General features: G+C 37.0%; 2 protein-coding genes across 3 annotated transcripts in view; one reads left to right on the top strand and one right to left on the bottom strand.

Annotated features, from left to right (window-relative positions):
• Positions 1–25,892, top strand: part of arhgap31 (Rho GTPase activating protein 31) — a 1,181,844-nt gene that overhangs the window by 223,619 nt on the left and 932,333 nt on the right. The gene's annotated exons all lie outside the window — the stretch shown is intronic.
• zbtb20 (zinc finger and BTB domain containing 20) overlaps positions 1–25,892 on the bottom strand; it is a 308,716-nt gene that overhangs the window by 58,336 nt on the left and 224,488 nt on the right. Inside the window, exon 5 of one of the 2 annotated variants that reach the window (XM_028800480.2) lies at positions 11,871–11,989. The exons of the other annotated variant lie outside the window; for it this stretch is intronic. The gene's annotated coding sequence lies outside the window, so the exon portion shown is untranslated. The remainder of the gene's footprint in view (positions 1–11,870; positions 11,990–25,892) is intronic. 2 annotated transcript variants of the gene reach the window in all.

The raw sequence follows: 25,892 nt of genomic DNA, 5'->3' as shown, positions 1-25,892 counted from the left end.
TAGAAAATTTGACAACGTGGTTGCATTTACAACATTAAATATTCAGCCTTATTAAGAAAATATGAACTTCATCTCCACTTGTCACTGAAACTTTGACTTGTTTACATGTGGTAATATCATGCAATTATTTTCTTGATTTATGATTTTAATTTATTAAATAAATAACTGCACGTCCAATTCAATGAGACACATTTGTGACAGCCACCCAGCTGCCTCCTACTTTTCTACTGTCACTTATATTGATCAGTCACCACTGAGTGCTACTGCTTGCTTTTATATTGGGAGCATAACCTTTGGTAGAAACCCTGTATGTTATGTTTCAGTAACATTTTTTAAATTATTTCATGAGATGCGATGACTGTATATCTACTGATTATGTCTGGGGGGTTATTTCATTATGTCATTATGCTTACCTCAGATGGGCTGCAAATTTTAAACATTGCTTTTCCATTGCACAACAAAGTTTTGCAAGTGAGCCAAAAAATAAACACCATGCTGGCTGAACATTCCTTAGGGTTTGCCAGGTGAAGAGGACTGTTGCAAAGAGGGCAGGCTCAATATGCATTCTTTTGTCACTCAAACTGAGAGACTCTCCAAAGTATTGCAGTAACTTTTAGTACATTGTTATAGGATGGTGGTCCTCAGAAGGGCTATGCGATACTTTAAAATTTCACATTGTCATTTGAAAACATCAATGATTTACGATAGCATCACCCTGGAGATTTGAGTGTCAGAGAGATGCTTTTGGATTATGAATAATTACCTGCTCTACCCATGTACCATGAAAAAGCATCTTTAACACTGGCTGGTTGGGTGGATGGTACACAGGCATTTTAGCTTGGAGTGCAATAGTTTTGTTGTCTCCCAGATTGCTGCAGTAGAAGTTACTTAATACTTTTCCTCACTCAAAACATGATGTCCTCAGTTGTTCTCTTTCTACTATCTTTCAAACAAAAAAGTGATTCAGGGTGTTTTCGTAACACATACAATTTCTTTGTGGTTCATAGTGGCTTGGTTACAGTGCATATTTTGTCTTTTCTTATTGTGTGTAAGCACATAAAACTAAGTGTTGATTGGTAGTGTGAGCTTGCAATGTACAAAGTTTATTTCAGATTTATTATCTCATATACATAATATAATTACAATCCTATTGCAGCAACCCTCTCTGTGCATAGTGGAGAAAGGAAGGCAACATAGATCGTGGAAATAATAAAGAAAAAAAAGAAATGTTTATTCTTCTTCAAGGTTACTATAAATATTTATTAAAAATAAAGTTAATAGTTCCTTTAAGCAATGTTACAGTAGGCAATAAATAAGCTACAACTATTTACATCCCCAACTGCCTCTTCTCCATTGTTATGGCCACGGAGAACACACTGACTGCTGCTAAGGTGTTTTATTCCGCCCCAAAGCATGCTGTCTCGCTATCGTGATTTGCACACTTTCGCTCCTTTCAGTCCCATTTGCTACTTGTTGACCCTACCGGCTTTCCTTTTTAAAATCTTTGTCTCTTTGGATATATTACCACATGGGACCCTCTCCTGTGAACGTCATTGGTTGCTTGGGGTTCAGTGAGTTCAGTCCTCAGTTCCTTTTGGCAATTTTAATTTGCACAGACTGAATTCTGCTGGCCAAAGCCGCCAAAAAACAAATGCTGAGTCAGCCACGTAAGCTTATAGACCTGCCACTTCACAGCTAAGACACTACAGTATCTACCTGCAAGCAGTGTGTGAAGTGGAACCAAAATACTAGCAGTACTTTGTTTAGTGTTTTGTTCCTCCTTACAATTCTTTTACACAATGTGGAGGAGGGCTACTCCTTGGAGGTCAGAGAGCATGTATATTAGTATGTGATATGGAAGGTATGGGTTACCTTGAAGCTTCGAGAGCTGCTGATAATGACTCACTTCAGTGGCTCTTCCCATTCAAACTTTGTGCATGACACACTGATCAGAAGGACTTCCCTCAACTACAGCACAGAAAGCACAGGAATTTCACGCCCCTTCTGATGCAAAAATGAGTGCCTGTCTGACTACTTTCTCGTGAGGTGCACAAGATTAAAAAAAAAAGGTAATGTCTGAAGTTTGGAACTATGTGAAATTTTCTGCAAATATTTGGAGCCAATCGATGATGCTGGTTTACATTGATGATATGTCCAAGCAATTGGCATCCATTGGCTCAGCCCTAGTCCTCAGTTTAAAGCTGTGTTATAAAAGCAAGCTAAAAATTACTGTAAATTATTTTGATACAATATGAAAAAATTACTAAATGCTTCTGTTAAGACTTACTGACCAAACCTGCTTAGCTAAAAGAAGTGCATGAAGTTAAGACTTCTGACCAAAAATCCTGAGTTGTGAAGGTTTTGCTTTGCATTCTATGTAACCCATACACACAATATTGTTTTAGCACTGAAATATGCTCAGAGGGGGAAGTATATACAATATACAGTATGTGTGGTAGTGATGTCATGAAGTCACTGAGCAGAACTCACAAATAACTGCTTTGAGGATTCCTCTGTCGATGGGAGTCTGTTTGGTCTGCTTAGATGTGACTTCCAATAGACAGAAATATAAATTGAAGTACTGATGTAGTAATGCTGGACCATTCCAATACACAGTATATGATCATTTCTGATGCTGATGCATACATTTATGGAAATACAGAAAAATGGGACTAGACTTGTCTGTGTGAGAAATATAAGATTTATTTCTATTACAGTATATTTTTCCTCTGCAAACTATTTAAAATCATTACAATAAATATCATCTGCTGAAAATACTTGATACTTAAATAGGGAATGGTTTTGAAGGCTGTGTAGTCCTTAATGCTACATAATATTTTTTCTCTCTTTTTGGTAGAAAAATGTAACAATTGAAATAATGAATCTTGAAAAAGTAGACAACAATACAACGATAATGGAATAAAATACAACAAGTAATAAAAACAGTAAAATATTTTCTGGAAAAGCACCTTTTGATTTTTTTCTAGGGCATGGTTGTTAACAAACAACAGCATCTCTTCCTTATCACAAGAAATGTGTTTGTTTTTTTGACCACATTAAATGGTCACAATGAACAATCTTTCACCGTCCACATTAGTGCACATGGATGATAGGAACTTGCAGGCTATGTTGGCAATGGTTTTGGAGTAAATTTTCATTCTTTGGGATAGGTGCTTTGGACAAAGATCCTTGCACTTTCTAAACACATGTATATGACTATACAGTTTAATGCCATCATTCATATCTAAAAGAATGACTTGTCTCGGAATTGTATGTGTTACACATTAAGTTTGTACTGTATATGGAGTTGTATTTTTTATTTTTAACATTTCTACATCTTGTTTGCGGTGCTTCTGTAAAGAATGAAATACTTAAGACTTGTTGTGTACTGTAGCTTTAACAAATGTGACACTTGAAAAGACTGCCCTGCACAAAAATGGGATGCTTAAGTACACAGAGCAGTGTAATCAAAGAGGAATAAGGCGAAATGATGACTGCCTCTTTCTAAGTGTAACACACATACAGGAGATCTAGAGAAAAGTTACTTGTGATGGCTCAAACATGTTTAAATGCTGTCATTAATATTTTTTTATTTTTCCCAGCTATGCTTTCTTTTCCTCCTGATGAGGTGGTCAAGGAATACCACAATGAATTAAACCAAACTCAGCTTCTCTCTTTCCCCTTTTGCAGCTGCAGCAAGAATGTAAAACAGGTGATTTGATTTTTTTCCATTATGGCTAATTTTCTTTTGGCAGTGTGTGTAAATGAGAGTGTAAAACTACTTGTTGATTGAGGTAGCTAAAAAGAGCATTGCTGACATTGAAAATGCTTTTTAAAATGGTTATATAAATTCAATATAGTAACAAAAAATCGGAAATGTGGAAGTTAGTTTCCATTGTCTTTAACATGAAAGAAAAACAGCTTTTGCTTACTGTGAAGAATGGAAAGCTCTAGCATGAACAGTGGCATTTCTACATTAAGGACCAGTGTGGTACAGCCACACCCTATGTTATATAAAATAAGTAATAAACTTCCCTTAATATTTTATTATTAAAATGTTTATATCAACCTTTAGTTTTGTTTTCTTAAACAGCTTTTCCCTCATACAGTGGAACCTCGGTTCACGACCATAATTCGTTCCAAACCTCTGGTCATAAACCGATTTGGTCGTGAACCGAAGCAATTTCCTCCATAGGATTGTATGTAAATACAATTAATCCGTTCCAGACTGTACGAACTGTATGTAAATATATTTTTTAAAGATTTTTAAGCACAAATATAGCTAATTACACCATAGAATGCACAGTGTAATAGTAAACTAATGTAAAAACATTGAATAACACTGACACAAACACCCAGGCTTCCTGCTCAGCTGCATGCGCAGGCTCTCTCTCTGTCTCTCAGCAGCATGCGAACCTCCCCAGCCCCCCCTCCCACTCTGTCTCTCAGAAGCACGTGAGCCCTCTCTCTCTCTGTAACATTGCAGCAGTTCGCGCTATAGCCTTACAATCCGATCGTTGTATAAACCCTTTTTTTTTTTTAAATGAGTTTTAAGCACAGGGGAAAAAAAATGAACATTTGAACAAATCCGAACTTTATTTAAAAGCCAACCAAGACAGTAACATTGCAGGATTTCACGCTAATAGCCTTACAGCCCGATCGCTGTAAACACTCTTTTTAAATGAGTTTTAAGCACAGGGGGAAAAAAGGAACATTTGAACAAATCCGAACTTTATTTAAAAACCAACCAAGACAGTAACATTGCAGGAGTTCACGCTAATAGCATTACAACCCGATCGCTGTAAACTTTCTTTTTTAAATGAGTTTTAAGCACATGGAAAAAAATAAACATTTGAAAAAAGAGAAAAGTAACATTGCAACATTTTCTTCTCACCACTCTTCACTTGCTTAGAAGCCATGGTTAACTGCAAAAGCACACGAAATACTGTAGAGCACAAAGTGTTCACAGGTAAAGCACGTATGTCTGACTGAGAACAATGAACAGGGAGAGGCTGAACATGTGCTTAAATACAGTAATCAGTGCGCACGAACCGGAAGGGAAATGAAATAGAGCACAAAGAGTTCACAGCGAAAGCACGCACGTCTGACCGAGAACAATGCAACAGGTGTGGAAATCATCGGCGCGCACAAACCGAAAGGAAAACTGGCTTGTTCGTATACCGAGTGTGTGGTCGTGAACCGAGGCAAAAGTTTGCCGAATGTTTTGGTCGTAAACGGAGTTGTACGTGTGCCGAGACGTTCGTGAATCGAGGTTCCACTGTATGTTAAAATTACTTACCTACGGAAATATTGCATTGCATTTTTGCAACAAAACTGAACTCCTGCAAATTGGCACTAAAGCGCAACATAATAAAATGAGCTCCTTCACAGTCACTCTTGATGGTGATCTCATCAGACTAATGCAAGAAATCTTGGTATAATTTTTGATTCCTCCCTTTCTTATTCTGCCCACATAACCACATTAAGAAACTTTCCTACTTTCACCTCCGTAGCATATGTGTGTTCGCTCATTCCTCTTCTTTTCTAATACTGAGAAACTTGTCCATGCTTTTATTACATCCCGTATCGATTATTGTAACTCCCTACTGGCAGGTGCCCCTTCTAATCTCATATCACAGCTCCAGTTGATTCAAAACTCTGCTGCAAGAGTCCTAACACGGACCAGCAATAGTGGGCACACAACACCCATCCTGCTTTGCCTGCACTGGCTCCCTGTATCTTACAGAATTGAATATAAAATTCTATTATTAATTTACAAAGCTTTAAATGGCCGAACTCCTCTGTTCAGGAAGGCTTAACCTGACATTCTGCCTCCTCTTTCAGTCTTCTCTGTCCATATGCTCAGGATAATTTGTGTGTGTGTTATATCACAAATTATGTTGTTTGCTAGGTTTTCTTTTAGTACTGAATTTAGTATTTTACTCTGGTTTATTGTCTTTTGTTCTATTTACAGTGATCCCTTGCTATATCGCGCTTCGCCTTTCGCGGCTTCACTCTATCGCGGATTTTATATGTAAGCATATTTAAATATATATCGCGGATTTTTTGCTGGTTCGCGGATTTCTGAGGACAATGGGTCTTTTAATTTCTGGTACATGCTTCCTCAGTTGGTTTGCCCAGTTGATTTCATACAAGGGACGCTATTGGCAGATGGCTGAGAAGCTACCCAACTTACTTTCTCTCTCTCTTGCGCTGACTTTCTCTGATCCTGACGTAGGGGGTGTGAGCAGGGGGGCTGTTCGCACACCTAGACGATACGGACGCTCGTCTAAAAATGCTGAAAGATTATCTTCATGTTGCTACCTTCTGTGTGCAGCTGCTTCGTGAAGCGACATGCTGCACGGTGCTTCGCATACTTAAAAGCTCAAAGGGCACGTATTGATTTTTGACTTTGTTTTTCTCTCTCTCTCTCTCTCTGCTCCTGACGGAGGGGGTGTGAGCTGCCGCCTTCAACAGCTTTGTACCGGCGGTGCTTCGCATACTTAAAAGCCAAACAGCCCTATTGATTTGTTTGCTTTCCTCTCTGTTTCCTTTGAAGAGGAAGATATGTTTGCATTCTTTTAATTGTGAGACAGAACTGTCATCTCTGTCTTGTCATGGAGCACAGTTTAAACTTTTGAAAAAGAGACAAATGTTTGTTTGCAGTGTTTGAATAACGTTCCTGTCTCTCTACAACCTCCTGTGTTTCTGCGCAAATCTGTGACCCAAGCATGACAATATAAAAATAACCATATAAACATATGGTTTCTACTTCGTGGATTTTCTTATTTCGCGGGTGGCTCTGGAACGCAACCCCCGCGATGGAGGAGGGATTACTGTAATGCCTTTGTATATCCTGTATCTGTTTTAATGTTCTATTCAGGAAACATCTGTATCCAATGTTCTTTATTAGACTCTGTGATGCACCTTGAGCATGGGAAGGCGCTATATAAATAAAATGCATTATTATTATCATCATCATCATATGTAAGCTGAGTACTGCAGGCCTTTTTCTGATTCATGGGGCGGGCTCTATTGGTCCTGCAGTGTTCCCGGTTTACTCTGTGGGTGTGTGAGAGTGCAACCTTGACTTTCCAGTTTAGCAATGAGGCTTGAAAGCTATAGCCCCTTTTTATACCTCCTTAAAAAAAGAAAAATGTTTTCTTTCTTTAATTGCTTGTTAACATTTCTGGTTTGAGCTTTATCTAGCCAACACTTTGTAGCACAATCCAGTGATAGGTAGAATAAGTCCAGCACTATTTGCTCCACTAAAGATATCCACAGTATTTTTTTAGGAAGGAGATCAATATCAGAAGTGCATTGAGCATAAGACATTATGCTGATTAGAATGGGGGTAAGAAGGACATCCTGACGGTCCTAAATTTAACAACTTGTTAAGGAAGCCTTATGGGTGCTCTGTACACTTACCGGAAAAGAAGTCAGCAGTGTTATGCCCCTGGTTTAAAGAAGTACAGTGTCTTGATATAGAAGAAACAGGAATGTAGAAAGTACTTGGCTATATGCTGGTTAGTGCTCCTGCCGAACAGCTCCGGAGACTTCCACATACAGTCTGCACGTGTATATGTGTGAATAGTCTGCATGTTCTGTTCTTGTTATTGCGGTTTCTCTTTTTTCACCTCAACATTATTTGATTCTAAACTAGAGGCATTGGTGTTTCAGTTTAAGCAGTTAATAGATAAAGTATTTTCTTTGACAGCTTGTGGTTACGAGACTGTCACTTTTTTGCTTTTACAGCATTTAAATCTATATAGCTGTTTTCAGACAAATGATAATGATGTTAGAGGGTATCACAATGATCTGATGTCAGTTGAAACAGACCAGACACCAGCATGCAACTGTTTAATTTTTTTTTTGCGAGCGTGCAGATCTCACTAGTTGTTAGCAAAAGAGGGAAGGATATTATGGGTTAGGTAAGTCTATGTTAATGTTACAGAAGTCTGCACACATAAAGGAACTTTATGCCAAAAACTCCACTGAGCATGAAGTACTAGTAAATCAGGACTCTTTGGTTCAAGGCTAAATCAGAAAGGGATCAGGATTAGCATGATACCAGATAAAGTATTTTAAAAAATCTCTTCTTCACAGAACTGTAGATCAAAGAGCAGAACATTAAGGCAGAAAAAAATCTGTCCTAATGTGCTCTGTGTAAGAAACAGGATGTCTGTTTTACTAATAATGACACAAGCTACCTATACAGAAATAAGAATTGCCTGATCCTGGAAGTGATGTGCAAGAACAGCAGTACTGTACAGTGTGTTGTAAAAAAACACATCAAAATTAACAAAATGATTTGGTAAAAAACCAAACATTCTTTTACACTCATATGCCAGTTTTTTTTTTGCATATAGAAATATTTTTTAAAATACGTTTGAATTGTATTAGAATGGTGACTTTCGATCTATTGCAGTCAAAGCACCTAACTGTAAAAAAAATGCATCATTAGGTGCTTATAGTAATACTGTAAAGATAGCCCAAGGGCCATTTACCTCCGTGTTTCATTCTCTTCTGTTGTCGTCTGGCTGTTTTCCCAAGGTGTCCTTTGTCATCTATCTTAGCCCTTTTCCATTATGGACAATCTGTCTTTGGGTCAATTTTTTGCACTGTCTTTGACGTTCGTTACATCTGAGCTTGTCACATGGGTAGACAAAAAAAGCAGCTACGAGACTGATGTTTGCAAACACAGCACTCAGTGAGCACTTTGGATGCATTTCAAAGCTGCTTCATCCCTTTGCCCACTCATATAGACGGTCCTCTCTCTGCCTTACTCCACTGACAACGGTTCAGAGGCAGTTTGTTTGTCCACTGTCCCTTGGCTCTGCAAGAGTCACTGGTGAATACACACCCAGGCAAATGGACCTCCAAAATGGTTCCTGGCTGCTAAAGTGCTCTTTATTGCTGTGTTTGCAAAATGGCAATCACAGAGCTGCTTTTCTCCAGGTTGTGCCGTTCTCCTCGGACAGGTTTTGACTACCTGAGGAGTGTGTCTCTCTCCAGTCTGGACCAAGAGGCACTACATTTTTTTTTCCCTTTTCCCATGGTGTGCCAGTGGAAAAAAGTGCAGAGTATAATTATCAAGTTGATGACGGTGATGAACAAGTTTTAATGTATACCCATTTAAGAGATGCATATTCTTTCAGTTAAATCAGTCTTTAAAAGTGCATTCAAAACCAATACAGTAGTTGTTTTAATCGTTTTTTACTTTGACACATCTGTGTCTCATATGCTATGCCAATTTAATAATTAATACATTGGCCTCATTTTCTTGTTACCTTCTTTTAAAGTCGCCCTTTAGCAAGGCATTCAAATTCAAGTTGTACTTGCTAAAGTGGTATTTTATTAAGGTCACTGTTTAAGTTTAAACTATGCCATTATTTTTTTTTAATCCCTTTGTGTTAATTTTACGTTAAATTTGTGATTCAACATGTATTTACTTCATGATTTATGTATTCATTTTATTTTTTCATGTTTTAATGTTAGATGCGATTAACTGTGGTTAATTACATACATTTATGCAATTAATTAGTTATTTTTTTAATCTATTCCCTTCCCAAATATATATATATATATATATATATATATATATATATATATATATATATATATAAGGTTGGGGATGGTCATGCAATAAGCCCTAACCAGTGTGTTCTGTTAAGGGTGCTTTACTTCATTAAATACACCGTTGTTCATTACATTGCATTTAAGCAAACTGACCAAAAAAGCTTCTGACAATGCTTATACTGTATGAAGATGTGATACTTTGCTCCATTTATGATATATTTTGTTTTTCCAAGTGTGTGCCTTTATTCGAGAAATTCTGGGTGCCAGGACAACCTTTGATTATTAGTCTTTTTATAAATTCTGAAATATTGTTGCAGCACTGACTCTCCACTGTGGCTCTAACATATATTGGCTACATAGCACTGCTGCATTACAAAGAATATGTCAAGATAGTTGACGACTTTGGTGGCTATATTGTGCAAACTTGTCCTCTGTCACTTTTTCCTCATAGACATTTTTGGCTGAAGTCTATACAGTGTCATTTGCCATGAAGTTCCAGATGAGATTTTGTGTTACATACTTTAGGTTCATGTATGAAAACATCTCAAACATAACTCTTAAATAGGCTAGGTCAATTTTCTTTTATCATGAAACGTCAGTTTCACAGTATTTTTTATGGAACATGGTTTGAGTGGAAATTATAAAGAGGATTGTATGTTGTGATCTAGAGTATGTTTGTGAGGGAAAGTTGTGAACAAGACTCTTTAATAGTCTGGGGAACCCTGAACTGGTCAAGTTACAAAAAGGGGTCCGTGTTAGGAATTATAGCTTATCGTGCAAGAGAGGAATTTTGTGTGGACAGATGTGAATGCTTGATATCTACTTCTCGATATTCGTATGAGTGGTATATGTTGTATTTGAATTATTATATAACTTATCTTACAAGCTTGTGCTACTTTTTATTGTGTTCTTTGAAAAATGCATATAGTCTGTTTAGTAGTAATTAGTGCATTCTGCTTTCTAAGAGACTGAATGAATTAAAAAAATGTATTATTCAGTAGATTCCCTGGTCACCCAGGTAAATTACTCAATAGGAATTTCCTTGAAGTTTCTAAAGTATTCTGTGTCTAAAAGAGACTGCTTGTTTATTCACCTCCATTCACACTCCAGGCACATGTCCCTGAATACACATAAGCAACTGTTTTTCTGTGGGATAAGTCTGTTTTTGCAGATTCACTCACTAACCTAATTCTTATGAGATTCACCATGTTAAGTCTTTTTTAATAATTTCTCATTGCTCAGAGAATCCCGTCCAGAAAACCGACTTGTGTTCTGTAGTTAAAAATCCAACATCATGATGCACACATACAGAAAAGATTGTCACAAAAAAAAGTGTAAGAGCACCATAACACCTGGCAAAACTTATTCAAAAGCTAGAGACCAGCAGTACCTTGGTACCTTAAGTAAATCTGTGTGTCAGTGAATGCACGTAAAGGTAGCTTAACATTACACCGCTGAAAAACAGAGGAGAGAAACGTGATCTGGCCTTCTAGCTGCAGTGACAAAACTGCAGTCTCATATAAATCATATTTGGCAGCTTCATTGTTAAATAGGAATAAATGTATGCATATTTAATGATACGCCCATGCTAAATAGGAGGGGTCTGCATTGCCTAGCCAAGCAGGAGACTAGTTTCAGATAAGGCTCTGAATTTTTATAGTGCTCTTAAGATGTTCTTTTAAACCTGCTTCTCCCAAATACATGGTAACAATGGAGGGCTCTAGCCCATCCTGGAGGCACTGGGCACAGAATGAGAGCCGGCCCTGGTTGGGACACATTTATAAACACTCCCTCCCTCACTCATACTCTTGACCCATTAAGAATTATAAAATGCAATTGAGTTCCTTATCATTCTTCTGTCTAACACTAGTCACATCAGCACTGAATTTTCATACCATGGCCATTTAAATGGCTCACCATAATGTGTTGTACTTGAATCATTCCTTTCACATCTGACTATCAAATATACTTTAAATTTAAATTAGCCAGGCAGTGAAACAGACAAGGGGAGAAAAATTCTGAGTAATGCTGAACAAGACTAGCAATAGTGTGTCTGTACACAAAGATGACACCCAAACTGTATTTTTTTCTTTATCTGATTCAGTGATCCCATCTGACTGCATGTATACATTCATAACCACAGGCCTGAGCCACATGTTTAAATAGACAATAGCATAGACACACATTAACACGCACATGCAAAACTACTGAGATTTACATGCACATACTCACACAAAAATGAATGAGCTCAGGTAGGCTGTGCCTAAATAGAACCTTTCCCAAACACTTACTTTATCTGCTGAATTTCTCTCTCACTTGATGGCTCACTCTTCAGGCAAGCCTGTCCTTGTCTGTGGTCTGCTGCTGATCTTCATTGGAGCGCCACATTTGCCAAAACCCTGCAGGGACACTGTTAAACATAAAAACTCACTGTCTTGACCATTAGTTCTTAGTTTAACTAATACAATTCAGAACTCTTTCAGCATCTTTGTAGATATATATATATATATATATATATATATATATATATATATATTTTTGTAACTCTCCCAACCCAAGTTGTTTCCTGATGTAGTGCGAAATTGACCAGACCACTTGTGGGTATGGATAGGAAATGCGAAAAACTGCCACTTACTATTTAATATTTGTTGTTAATAATTTCTTTCACTTACTGAGTTTTCACAAATTTAAAATAGTATTTAGTATGTGCATTACTCTATGAGAAATATTTCACCAATTATTCACATTTTACAATAATTCTTAACATTAGGTATTACCACTATTGATGTTTAAAATTATATACCTCTGCTTTACTTGTCCCCTTATAACAAATTAACCTGCAAAATCACAAATCTTGTTTTAGAAGATTAAATTCTCTGTGCTACATTCTTTCATCAACATTGTCTAGGTCTGAGATGACTAGGTATTTCACAGTGCCAAACAAATCCTGATAGAATGATAATTTTCCTTAGCCTTACTCTTAATCTATTCTTAAGTATTCTTTCAAATGGACAGCGGAGCAGTGCAAAATAAGCGTGAAAGATAACAGTCTGTAAAGGAGACTGAATATCCTTTAGACACCTAGTTTTCACTTATATTTTACACTACATCAAAAAGTTTTGGTTTGATACACATGAAGACATTTTATTTAATTCTGGGGGCTTTACATTTTGGACAGTTATATACTAAAAGTGAATCATATACATGTTAACAAGGTCAAGCAATCTAAAACTTCAAATGGCAAATCAACTTATCATCAGTTCTAACCAGACTATAATATTTTGCAGCATTTTAAGGCAGCAGGAAAATGTGAACCTAAAGAAAATAACTTCATTCAGTGTATATCATTATACTCATTTTCCTCATTTCAAGACTACTGCTAAATGTACAAATGTTATCCACTGAACATTCATTTGGTGAGGTAATTTAGTGTCACACTGGCATTCACTACACACACTGTCAGTTTGGATTATTTACCAGGAAATGTAATGATCTTAGATCTCAAGCATTCTTCAGCGTGAATAGCATACTTTTAAGTTACTTTTTCAGTTAAGAACAAGAAGTCATTGATCTCTCCTTTCTAATGTTATTCAATGTCAGGAATTATTATATATTTACTATAAATACAGATTACTTTTTTGAATGGTTCCAAAAAGAAAACAAGTTAGATAATGTATGCTTGGCATAACATTCAGGTGCATCTGGGATTTGGCTGCTTTGAAAGTTGGAGCATTTAAAATTTTTGTTTATTTGCTGCATCAAAGACAGAATTACCACATATTTTTTTGTTAAATATATTTTAACATTCAGTCACATTCAAAAATAACTGTGAGAAAAGAATGTAGTAACATGTATTAGTAGGGTGCATAAAATACATTATACTGTATTTTTAAATAGCATTTTACAATATTCCATAGTTAAAGCTGAGCCCAGACAAGCTTTTAGTAGCTGAAGCAGCTTTCACAAACACCAGATCCCAACTCAAGTCATGTAATAATGACATTTTATGTACGATTCTTAACTGAGAAGATCTAAGAATTAATTTAATATTTTACATGTATTTTTTTAAAGTATCTGATGGAAAAGTAAAACAAAATATGCTAAAGCCTTAAGTTAAAATTATTTGCTGTAACTGACCATAATAAATACCAAGTCTTTGTTACCCTTACAATCATTGTATTGGTGAAAAACTGAATTCTTATAATAGGTAGATAATGTAGCCATGATGTTGCTTTTAGCATAATTTAAATACGGTTTATATGTTTAGTCAGTATATGCATAGCTGCTTATAGAACCTAAGGGAGCTACTTTCCTCTTCCATTCATTTCTAGATAAATTAAGGGACTTTTTTGCTTTCCATGCTTGTGTCTTTTACTTTCATGATTATAAAGATAAATTAAATAAAAATGATATGACTTGAAGCAGCAGCAGAAGTGAGTTGGTATTGTAGTAGTTCAAACAAGCATGTGATGGAGCGGCTTTCTCCCTGCCACGTTTGTGAGTGAGTTTGCTGGCATTTCACAAACTTATATTTAAGGATCTGTCAGGAGCAGTTATTGGACGAGTCAAAGAGCAAATTGCACACAATATGCAAACAATCTCTTTCAAGGTAAATTTGAAAATGGAAACTAACAATTGATTGAGGATGCACAGAATATTTCTCTGTTTTAAGATAGATGATTCTAAAGCATTACCAATGCTTTTTTAAATTGGATTTTTTGTACTTTTAAAAAATATGTACAGCGAACTTTACTTGAGATATCTCAGTAAAAATTCAGTATTCCCAACAAATTTCCTTGAAGAATGAGTGTACCAAATTTAATGAAAATTGGTCCACTGGGAACTAAGTTGTTTCATTTGGACATACAGACATGATGAAAACAGCAGGTGAATTGCATTTTATGTGATGACACCCAAAAACATATACACTTTCTTCTGTTATATTTTATGCATTACCAAAAAATAATGCTAACAGAGTTGACAGTGTGAGAAGCCCATGATAGTATATTATAACTGACTAAAAATTTTTACATAATTTAAAAGCAGTTGTCACATAATTTAAAAGCAGTTATCACTGTGTACATATTTGAACAATAAGAAATTAATTACTTTGGCGGTAAAGTGGGTGTTCGACACAAAACAGTTTGCAGTGCAAATGAGTTATCAGTAAGTAGTTAAAAATAAATGAACATAAAAAAACATATTTACAGTGGCATTATGTGAATGATTAAAAAGCTTTCCACTGGGATGTACTAAAGGTTCAATTCTAAGCACTGTGACCAAGAGCAGTACAATCCCTAAATAAAAGTTACTCTACAATTAGTAGGTTGAAATGTGAAAATCTTTTGTGAGAGTTGAGATTATTCATATCTCTGAGTTAATGGGGATAGTGTAGAAACTAACCATAAGAACTGTGAAATGACTTGTATTGGCGCTGTTTTCACTAGGTGAAGAAATACCAGAAGAATGGAATGTGAATTATTTTATTAGAAGGAGTTTCTTTCAAGAGAACTCAGTTGTCTCAGCAACGATTCCTATTAATGGTGGCCCACTGTGAACATTCTTAATTGTTTCATGGCGACTTGTGTGGTAATGCTGATGTAAATGATTTTTCTTCATTCTGAATCCAAAAAACTCAAATAGGCTTTCTATATGAACAGGATTTGGCTCATCATGCTGTCTCCACTAGTCAGTATGATCAGAATTCCTTATTTCTATATAGATCCTAGCCTTTGCATGTTTTATAAAGTCAGACTTAACTAATTCACTTAAACTGTGACCTAGCCAACCCACCTTTTTGAAGAGACATGCCAAATCCGTGCTGAAACCTGATACTCTGCATGCTGTGGATGTCCTTAAGTGAACTCTTTTTTGAATCTACGAGGCACTTGTACTTCATATATCCAGATTGACGTCCCTCACTGCTGCCCAGAGCCATAGAAAAGTTATGAATCTGATTACTAGGAGGAAAATGCTTGTCATTACCTTCTTTGACTCTGGGAGAGTCTGTTGTGTTTCCTATGTGCAAAGAATGTGATGTTGCTTTCCTGGAGTGTGAGAGAAAAGACATGAGGCTCAATAGGCCCTTTCAGGCCCTCTGAGCAACACAGAGCCACTATTGTCTATTAGAATGCAAGTTTAATGTGTTACTCAGGTTTGTCTCTGATATTAGCTTCCTATTTACAGGTAAAGACTTTCCCCACCTACCATGTTAGTGAACCACAAGTTTTCCTTCATCATGATGAAACCAATGCTTCCTTACAGAATCCAGAGTAGCAGAGAAAGAACACACAACCAGTGAATGTTCTAAAAGACCAATGGCCTATCCTAGCAAAGTGTCTGATGACAAATGTGCCAGTCCACCAGACAAGGTGTAGAGAGGCTTCTCCCAGCAGGCACCAACTTATGAGAAAAATAAAGTGTCTATCATAATAGCACCATATGAAAGTAAACTTGTTTATCACATTTTAGTTTTCAACTTAGAGCATTTGACTAGAAGATTTGCTTTGGTGTGACTTTACAAAGATTCTTTCCACATAAAAGCAGCGTGCCTCCAATGGTAATGATGGAGACTGGTGGGAGAAGGATAAAAGAGAAAGGAACGGTGAGGCTCGCACTGCCACCTCTTCTTTACCACAGAGCTCAGCAGTAAGATAGTGAGGCACAGAGAGGATGGTAACTGTCGGCCAATGCCACATGTGTTTCAATCAGAACAATTTAATTTTATTCCAACATTACTGTATGCAATTAGAAATATTTTTCTCCCGAATCACAGAGGAATATTGCTGCAGAGCAATGTCCTGTAAATTTCACGTCCTAAACAAACAAAGTTACAGCAGATTCTGCTTTAATGTCACCTTACGATTTCTGCTACAGGGTCTTTTTTTGGTCAGTTAGTCCCTGACATTTTGCCAGATGCTATCCCTTTTGTGCTGTAGAATGAAGACATACAACTCAACACATCTTGACGCGTGTGTGCCAATCAGCCCTTGAATGTTCCATGCTCAATTTACACTACCCTCAGATAATCAATCCTCCTTTTCTATCGTTTCACTATAATGAAAAAGAAATAAAAAAACAACTTCCTTTAAAAGTGAACATGCATACAGATCCATTCTTCTATTCTCTTAACTGCTCATAAATCAAATGCACAGTTGCAGAGATACATAAAGATTCATATTCATTTTAACTTTCAATTCATATGCTAGTTTCCATCTCCATATGATACTACACAGGGCAGATTCTACAAACATTTTTCTGTTTATCTAAAATAGTTTCTTTGATCCTCTGATACATCTCGCTCAAAGGACTATTAGGAAATCAAGGCCTGTTCACTTTGTTCTTGAAACTGATTGTTTCTGTAATGTGAAAGGACACTGCAATAGTTATGAGGGATGTTCCATAATCATGTGAAATCTGTACATTCTTGTGATTTGATTTAAGATTTCCTTTTACTTTCTTGAAGTGTACTACACACTGACAAACCAAATTGGAAATGAGTAAATTACGTTGGGTGTGACTAAGATAGAGAACATAAGTCAGTGCCTTAGAAGGGCAAAACATAACCAGTAATAGAAAAAAAAATACTGAAATCATACAGAAGGAAGACATTACTGACATTAATTCAGCTCCTAAGAGGAGGCATTGGAGGCTTCTCCACTGAAACCTCAACCAACATCCTGGAAATATAAACACATAACAGCCTGAATGTCCACACAATAAACAGCCTAATTTTTGAGACTACTGTGTAAATATAATTTAACTGAAAAATGTCACAATTCTTCTCAGGCTTCAAGGTCTGGGAGTCAAACTAACAAATACTGCTGAAGGCAATAAAGAGCATATATTGCATCTTGGCTTCAACACAGGTCATCCAAAACATGAAGTAAGAGATTGTTATTACTAATATACCAAATTCTGCAGATTCCCAGAGAGGAAATTTGGCCTCCTGCAGCTTAATGCAGTGCATCAGTGCACTCAACAGCAGGATGAAACTAGGGAGTAGAGCTGGGAAATTTATATCCTGATTAACAGCAAATAGGTTTGAAAACAGGAAGCAAATGTTAGTGACTATTATTTAATTTTTCTTTCTAAACAACCTGCTCTAGCAACTCAGTTTGAGTTGTAAGATGGCTGAAACTATAAGGAAGCAATTAACATTTAATTAATAAGTGGAAAATATATGAAAATCAGATTTTAAAAAGCACTTGGCTCACTGTATGAATATTCTGGAGCCTCTTTCATACAAAGGAAAGCCCAGCGGCCGTGTCAGACTCGAGAAATATGGACAAATCTAAAGCTTCTGTTATATCTAAAGATCTTGTTGGAGGTCAGAAGAAGATGATCGTGTCTCAGTGGTGAAAGGGAATACACCAGAGTAAGCTGCTGGAGGTCACAGCTCTAAAAACAGCAAGAACCATATACATAATTATACTTGCACTATTAGAAATCTCTGGCCTGATCTGTCATGGTAAATTAGAAAATTGAGACTATAAATACAAGATTTTTCAGTCCATCTTACAAGGTGCTTGTGGCTTGTTGCTATGTGATTGCAATGTCATCCAGATGCATAAATAAAACAACAAAATAACTATTCATCAAAAACTAGTATATTATACACTAATCCATAGCTTAGTGTCCAAGTATACATAATTTTCTGCCAGTTAGAATGGAGGAAAAAAAACTGCTTTTACATATTTTGAAAAACTGGTTTAGATGCCAGGAAATGTGTATATGTTAAATACCGTGTTTCCCCGAAAGTAAGACCTAGCAGTAATTTCTGATGTAACGCTAATGTAAGCCTTCACCCGAAAATAAGACCTACCGCTAATCCGCCATTTTTGCATCTGTCCTGTGAGCTGCTGTATTTATAAAGCCTAGAAGCTGCCCTGGTTACAAGGTAAGGTGCTTTTACAAGTAGTTAAAAGAGTAAACGTTGTCTTTTGTCCAGCATAACATTGGATAAATATGGTGCACTCAAGCCGTTATAAGAAAGTGGGTAGATTTAATGTTTCCTCGTGTTTTGCGAGGTGCCCAAAGAGGTCTGCTAGTCTGGGATTCTGCTAGGACTCACCGCGCTAAAGACATGAAGAACTTCCTTAACACTAGAATTACCAGAGCCTACGAAAAAACTCGTAGATCCGTCCCACCTTAAATCGCTTTTTAAATCCGTTCGCACCTCTCCGCCATCGTCTTTTGTCTTTTAAATGTGCAGATAAAGACAAGATGCAAACAGCCGACTATTCCATCCCCCCACCGACTTAGAACGTGCACGAACTTCTCCCAGCTCATGCCTTGATTGATTATCTGGGAGTGAAGTGGAGTTTTAGAGTGGAAATAATAGATCGTTATTTGGAACACACGCATTTCATGTGTGTTCCGTTTCTACAGTAATCTGTGTAAACACATTTTTAAAACAGAAACGTTTTTCATATTCTAGTAGTAAATGACAAAATGTAGGAATAAACTATATAATGTATGAAGCCTGAAGTCCAAATATCAAAGAAACACTTTCATGAAAGGTACAAATATAACAGAACAAGTGCGCTTTTATTCAAAAATATAACTGCAGAAAAAAAAAAAGCCGCCTTAGTGTGCAACATTAACATTCATTTACTACGACGGCCCCGTGGCGCAACAGTATCAATTGCTGACTGGGAATCAAAAGGTCACGAGTTCGATCCTGCACGACCCCCTTTTGAGAAGTGAACTGCTGTTATTTTTACTATTTTAGAATAAAAAGATACATGTGATTTCAGTCTGTAACAGCCGGTGTAATTTATGATATTTGTAAAGGTTAGCTTTGTTTTTGTTATTTTTTTAATTCACTTTCATTCTCTCAGTCGCGTTCAGGATCCTTCCATACCCCATCTGACACTGCTGTTTTCACATAAAGATGCGATATAGCTCTGCAGTGTATTACGATACATATGACCGCGTGTTTTTTTTCCCCCAATCTTGCCAGTCCCCACATGTTGCTGTATGCTGTTTCTTTTGTACTCCAGGACATGCAAAGGAAACATAGTAAAGAGCAGTAACTTCAGCGCTATATGCAATCATCAGACACTCCCCATCTGACACTGCTGTTTTCACATAAAGACGTGCTATAGCTCAACCAAGGAGCGCCCTTCCTACATTTACGACATGTGTACTTGTTGCAGTGTACACACCTCTCTGTGCTATGGTTTCTATTACACTGAACAAACACCTGTAATTTACAGCTCTATTCATTATCTCAAAACAAATATATGTGACGTTTTGAAGAAATCATTTTATGACGTGAATAGTACCAATCACAAAACATCGTCGAAGTAATGCAATATTATTTGAAAACGAACAGCATCAGATTGGGTGTGATTTATACTGGCGCTGTTACTTAGTGTCAGATCAGAAGCTGAATAAGCTCCTGTTCTGACTCTAAGTAAAAAAGCATGAATTAATCAACAGAAATAACCGCGATCGACATTTTAAACGTAACGATTTACAGTGCATACCAGTTTATACATTTTATGTCCGTTTGAGGCTACAAAGAAAAAAAAAAAACACTTCCTCCCCAGCGGGGAATCGAGCTCTGGTCTCTACGATGCGGCAGGGCTGCCGCGCTCTGAGTGAGCAAATCTCACCGTTATGCCACAGAAGGTGTTGTTACATCCTTGAACCTTTTGTGAAAGTATTTATTTGATGTTTGGCTGTCAGGCTTTACACATTCTATAGTTTATGCCTACATTTTGTAACATTTATTACTAAAATATGAAAAAGTTTCTGTTTTAACAATGTGTTTACACAGATTACTTTAGAAACAGAACACACATTATTTTAACTCTAAAAATCTAGTTCAGTCACTCCCAGATAATCAAACAAGGCATGAGCTGGGAAAACTTAGTGAACGTTTTGCGATGGTGGGGGATGGAATAGCCAGCTTTTTGCTGCTCGTCTTAATCGGCACATTTAGAACACAAAAGAGAGGTGAGAACGATTTTAAGGTGGTCTGGATCTACGAGTTTTTTCGTAGACTCTGGTAATTCTAGTGTTAAAGAGAGAAGAATAGATCAGATAATGATTCCTGCAGGAATGATAGCCTGTCTCCAGACACTTGACATTGCAATAAACAAGCCATTCAAGGACCATTTGCGAATAGAAGTCAATGATTACATTGAAAACAGAATGGATAGAAATCAGCGGGGGAACTCTGTGAAGCCTAAGCTGCAAGAGGTGGTGACTTGGGTGAAGAATTCATGGGATAAAATCACTGAAAGCTGTGTTGCCAATGCACTACGAGCAGGTTACCTGGACAAGAAGTGTTCATTTAAGGAGAGCGGTATTGCTGCACACGAGAGATTGGGGCCATTAATTCTAAAGGAATTAGAATCAAAAGAAATCCAGGAAGGAATTGCAGGTTCAGATATGGAGAGTTATGATGATATTCTAGAAGAAGATGACATGATTGTATTTGAATAAATGTAGAAGCAGTTAACATACGGTAGTTTGTATAACACGAATACATGTTGATTGTTAAACCAGAGTTAACATAGGAGGGGGTGCCCAAGGGAGTCCATGATACCGTTAGCGCTGCGCTGGCCAGGGCTTTTGGGGTGCACGTTTTTCCTGCTGCAGTGGGTGAGTGTGGAACAGCTTTCAACCTCGTTCAACTCGTTCTTTGTAGTCGGCAGGCGGCTGTGGGCTTTTGTTTCCTGCTGGGGGGGTGGGGGCTGCATTTCACCTTTTTTTAGGCGAGAAAAATCTTTTCTCGTTTGGGAAGGGGTGAGGTGCAGTGTTTTTCCCCGGCGGGAGGCGGGGGTTCGCGGCCGCATGCTGGCCACAAGGATCGAGAACGGCAGGAGACGGGGTTGAAACTTGGGGCACTACCTTGGAGTAAGTTGTTCTACGCTTGCCTGCCGTGGCGGGGGAGGTGCGTGCTCTGGGAGCTCCGTCCAGTGCGGCGCTATTGCGGATTCTTTTGGGTAACCCCTCATACAGTAGTTTGTAGAACATGAATACCGTACATGTTGATTTGATTGTTGAACAGGCGTTAACATACCAGTAGTTTGTGCTGTATAATTGTTGAACAGGAATAAATGTACTTTACTTTTTTGAACTTCAATAAAAATAAGACCTACCTGAAAATAAGCCCTAGTGCATTTTTTGGACCTAAAATTAATATAAGACACTGTCTTATTTTCGGGGAAACACGATATATATAAATATAATACAGGTATATATATATATATATATATATATATATATATATATATATATATAATATTATATTGTAATGGGCGGACGGAGGAGAGCCCTATGGGTTTGCTATACTGCCACAGAGTAGGGACGTGTATATATAATATATATATATATATATATATACACATACACTTAACAAGCCAACAAACAGAAGCAACAAGTCTTAACTTTTATAGTGTTCTTCTCAGAACTCTTGTCTATAATTGATGTTCTTAGCAGTTGCTTACCAACAAGAGAGTGGTGCAATAGTCCAAGCAAACCTGAGTGCAAGTGATATCTTCTCAGAAGGAAGGCGCACTTTAGAGTGGACCCCAACAAGAAAATAAGTCAAAACCAAAAAGTATAAATAAGTCCAGGTATTAAAAAAAAAAAACAAAAAAAAAACCAGACTTGTAACACTGCGGTGGGCTGGTGCTCTGCCCGGGATTTGTTCCTGCCTTGCGCCCTGTGTTGGCTAGGATTGGCTCCAGCGGACCCTGTGACCCTGTGTTAGGGTATAGCGGGTTGGATGATGACTGACTGACTGACTGACTTGTAGCAGATGCACAAGGGTGTAAGTATATTGACCATACAAAGGAGAAAGGGAAGCCTGACGTACCTTTAGACTCAATAAATAGTGTATCTCTTTGACTCCCTTGCTGGTCTACGCAAAGACACAGTTCCTCTCAACTCTAAGCTCACCGTCTGTAGTGACTGCAAGGCCCTTTCAAACCACAAACAAAAAGCCCTTCCGAGGAAGGCTCCTATACACACATTATGTTGGGACAAAGTGACCCCTTACTAGTGGTTAATAAAAGCCCACCAGACAATCTTGTCCTGAATACAATATGTAATTTAAGGCAACAGTACATGCAAGAAATTGACCATGTGAAGGCAGATTTGCAACTTTGCTTGAGACTTAGGCAGTTAACAAGGAATCACAGGGACTTGTACTATATAAGGCCAGTAAACTAAGAAATTCCAAGAGGGATGAAATAATATATAAGATGAGGACCTGCAAAAGTCAAAGTCATAAAAAATGAACCTAATGTGTGGTTATTTAAAGTGAGATATAATTAATACTAAATATTGCTTGTAGGTCTAAGTAAAGCCCAGATGGGTATCCAAAACAACTGTCTGAATTGAGAACCTATATTCACAAACATGTAAGCAATTGTACCAAGCAGGACCTGCACCTACAGCTTTTTTATCAAAGACAATCTTGCTTTGTACACCTATGCAACTGTCGATTTAAGGCAGTCAAGCTTTGAAATAAAGTAAAAAGACTTCATTAAGCTATGGAGGCACATCAGGATTATACATTTGTATGTAAATATGACAAGCATATCCGCTGACAGACTGACTGCACAAACAGGCAAGCCAAGTCCACAGTCCCAGCAGTAAGTGAGATGTTTAGCGCTCCCCACTTCCACCAACTATATATGGAAAGATGGTGATTTGAGAAATAGCACTGCTAATTTGCTGTAGTCTTGAAAGGGATGGATTTACAAATAAATGTTATGGTTTTCTAGGGGACTGTCACTTGGTCCTCAGACCATCACCTGCAGACAAGGTATTCAACAGATTATGACCCTGTATGATAGGTTCTGAGAAAAGTATATTAAACATTGTCTCTGAAAGGAAACACTTGCACAATTACTCTATAGTGGTTGCTGAAGGTACAAACTAATCACACAGAAAATCATCTTGATTTATGAAATGCTTATTTCTACAGAGAAGCAATAAACACCTTGGTAAGAAAATCTAAGAAGGAAAAAACATTCTAATTAGTGTTTCGGAAAAAAAAAAATCTCTTTTAACACCTCAGGCAGCAGTGGGTAACTGCTCTCTCATCTATTTAGCAGACAAGATAAGCAGGCAGTGCATTTCCCAATTTCATTGCATTTTCAAGATCTACTAATTTTATCAATAATGGATTAGCTAAAGCAAATTATTTGTATGCTGGTTCGTAGATGTTCTAACCTGTGTGAAGATGTTTGTTTACCAAAGAAGATTCGACATGATCCAAACTGTCCTAGGCAGGTCCATCATACTTAGCTCAAGATAGCTTATCTTTAACCATAAAATAAATCCGTGTAAACAAGAGTAAAAATGAAATGGATGAAATATCAAATGGGGTGTATATATAGGGACGGGTCAAAAATAAAGCCAGTTTTAGACCGAGCTAAGCAAAGATGCAACATAAATGGTCCCAGATTGTTAATAGAGATACAGTGCCATGCAAAAGTTCCTTGCCCAGTACTCTTAATTTTACTGAATAAATCCTACATTGAACTTTTGTTCTCTGTGGTATCTTTATTTCAAATAACAGAAACTCTTTTTTTATGTGAGATTATTTTATTTTAGAAAATACAAATCTTACAATATAAATGGGAAATACAGTATGTTTGAAGCTTTAAGTTTACACAAATGAAATGACTATTGCCTAACAAGGACACATTGGTCTGCACTAGTGAATCATTCATATAAATGCCACATGATACGGATATAATCTGAAGGACACTGTGAAAATAAACAATAAAGTGCACTCCCAAGAAATTACAGAGAAAATATACAAATGAATACATTAGATAGTGGGTACAAAAAACCATCCAACAGTGTAGATGTTCCAGTGGACACTGACTCAGTTATCAGGGTGTGGAAGTCATGTCAAGTCACCCAGATAATTTGTCTAAAAGGTCATCCCTCAAAACCCTCTTTTGTAAACAAGAATGAAGCTTGTGAGATAAACTAATGAGTGGTAACAAGTCACATTGAAAGAGCTACTATTAGATAAGCAGCCAAAACTGAAGTAATCATACCAAGACATGGCATGGATGATGTTACGGGGGGAGGGAGGTAGCCCAAAAGAAGCAATTACTAAACAAGAACCATGTGAAAGCAAAGCGAAATGCATGAGAGAGATCCAGTTGTGATGTGGGAAAAGACTGAGGTAGTGAGATGAGACCATAATAGAGTTTTCTGACCAAAGCTAACAGAGATATGTGGCATGAATGTAGTGCAGTCCACACGTAAGAAAACACCATGCTACAGTGAAGTGGAGGTAGCATTATGTGGTAGGGTTGCTTATCATCAGCAGGTTCTGGGAACTTTAATGAGATGGAACAGTGGAAGGTAGAAAAAAAATAATGAAAAGGAACCTCTGCCAAAAAAAAAAGCTGTAGCTTTCAGCTGGATATTTATCCTAAACACAAGGCCAAAGTAAACCAAAAAGCGATTTGTACTACAGTGGCCTAATCAAAGCCTTGATCTCAGTCCAATTGAGAATCTGTGGTACTATTTGAAAACTGTGTTGCAAAAGCATCATTTGAGTACCTTGAAAAGCCTGAAGCTAATCTGATTGGAAGAATGAGCCAATATCACTCATGAATAGTGCGCAAATAAGGTACACACTTAATGCCACAAAAAAGACTTGAAGCTGTTAATGCTTTAAAAGCTGGCTCTACAAAAATACTACATTGTGGAATACTCATTCAGACAGCATGTTTCCATTTTTCATTTTACATTTTTCTCTAACATACAACAATGTAATAATTTTGAGTTTCATTGCTTTGAAATAAAATACCACAGTGAAGAAAATTTCATAATGAAATTTATGATTCAGGAAAATTTGACAATTTCCCAAGAGTCTGAATACCTTAGCAAAGCACTGAATATACATTGCTTTACTGACTCAAAAGTTTAGTGCATCTGTCTTAAGAAAGACATTTTTAAGATGTTGGTCACAATGCTGTGTTGCAGCATAACCCCAACAGAATGTTTTACACAGGGCTAATAAGAAGCAAAACTTAAGAATGTGATGCAGAGTTATGCAGATGACATTTCTCAAGTGATGCAAGTGGATAGATACTATGTTTTCTGTAAAAATTCAGCAACACTTTTAACAAGCTTTAGGATTCATATAGTAATACATATTTAATATAAGCACTATAACAGCAGATGACATGTACCATTTAGACAGAGCTATTACTTCAAGAAGTACAGGAAAAGATAATCCTGTCAAAAGTTTATGAAAGTACCAGCACAAAACAATGTTCTTTCTCTGGTCATAATAATTGGTACTGTATATGTTTTAT

Source organism: Erpetoichthys calabaricus, chromosome 4, assembly GCF_900747795.2.
Source record: "Erpetoichthys calabaricus chromosome 4, fErpCal1.3, whole genome shotgun sequence".
Lineage (NCBI taxonomy): Eukaryota > Metazoa > Chordata > Cladistia > Polypteriformes > Polypteridae > Erpetoichthys > Erpetoichthys calabaricus.
This window is presented reverse-complemented; position numbering and strand designations above follow the sequence as displayed.